The sequence below is a fragment of the Nelumbo lutea genome, chromosome 1 (genome assembly GCF_056320005.1).
Source record: "Nelumbo lutea isolate HS-2025 chromosome 1, American lotus-T2T, whole genome shotgun sequence".
Lineage (NCBI taxonomy): Eukaryota > Viridiplantae > Streptophyta > Magnoliopsida > Proteales > Nelumbonaceae > Nelumbo > Nelumbo lutea.
The window spans coordinates 153,041,678-153,043,222 of record NC_142684.1 but is presented as its reverse complement, the minus strand read 5'-3'; positions in this window follow the sequence as shown (position 1 = coordinate 153,043,222).

The window sequence follows — 1,545 nt, the reverse complement described above, 5'->3', positions numbered from 1 at the left end:
AAAACGAGAAACGAATCAAAAGGGAGTATTTACTTACCCTTTTCTCATTTGCTTTTCGGCAACCAAACGGGCCCTGGGGAGGAAAGGAAAGAGAATGAAGTTATGAAGGAAAACTGGAGAAGAGTGTTATTTTATTTATTTATTTATTTATTTTATGTGAAAACGAGCTGAGGAAGACGAGAAATGGAGAAGGGCAAGCGATGGCTGGGTTTGACCGTTTGGCCCAATATAATTATTATTTTTATTTACAAATTACTTATTTTATTGGGGTGGTGGGTCTGATGGATTTAAAATAAGGGGATTATATTTGATGCACAGATTACTATACCAGATCTGCTCCTATCCAATGGTATTATTATATACAGATTTATGACTTTTGACCAAAAACTTATTTCATATATGATCAATGTATTGAATTACATGTATTAATTTTCAATCATCATCCTACCATCCACGGTATATTTGATGCTTTAGAATTTTTATTTAGCAACTCTTTGTTAGATTTATGTGGAGTGCTTTAGAACTTGGGAACAAAATGCAATGGGTAAGCGAGGGTAGAATTTGTAAACATATTTATGAAGGTGGGCTTGTACTCTTGGCATCAGAATGCTTTGAGACAAAAGCCTTCAAATTAAAGGAAGACTATTACAACCAAATAATATTTGGGCCAATTTCATTTTTTCAATGTATGTTAAAAATGTGCAATTGGCTCAAGTGACTATTCCAAAGAAATGTACTAGAATAAATATAGAAAGAGATGTTATTTTTAAAGCCTTGTTTTTTTGGGGGGAAATAGATGGGGAAAGTTAAACTACATTTCTTTTTTAAAGCCTTGTTTTTTTTTTAATGTGTAATTTCTTTTTTTCCTAAATGTTTAAATATATGTTGAACTACATTTCTTACATTAAAAATCACATTTTTTTTTTGTGTTATCAGTAGATTTATGAAAAATTCAGGAAGATAATTGGGGAAATATAAATTAACAAACAATTTGAAAATATAATTTGTTTCTCTACCTATACAGACTAAATATGATTTAGATCTATGGATTTATCTATCATATCGATAGAGCAATTAAAATTTCTTCTTTAATATTTTTTATTTTTTATATTTTTAGAATTAAAAAATAAATAATAATTAATTATAATTTTATCATTTGATCACAACAATTGAATATATTATAATTCTATGGATGTTCTATCATATCCACAGACTAATTGAAATTTCTTCTTTAATAATTATTTTTATTTTTATATTTTTATAATTGAAAAATAAATAAATAATTAATTATATTTTATCATTTGATCACAATGATTGAATAATTATAATTATATGGATCATCTATAATATCTAAGAAGCAATTGAAATTTCTTCTTTAATAACTATTTTTTGAATATATTATATAATGTTTATTTATTTTTATAATTTTTGGAAATAAATAATAAATAATTATTAATTATGTTTTCACTAAAAAGTTGTGACAATGCATGTTTTATGGTTGGATAGGAGAGTTGGGTTTTCCCATTCCATAAAACATTAAAACTT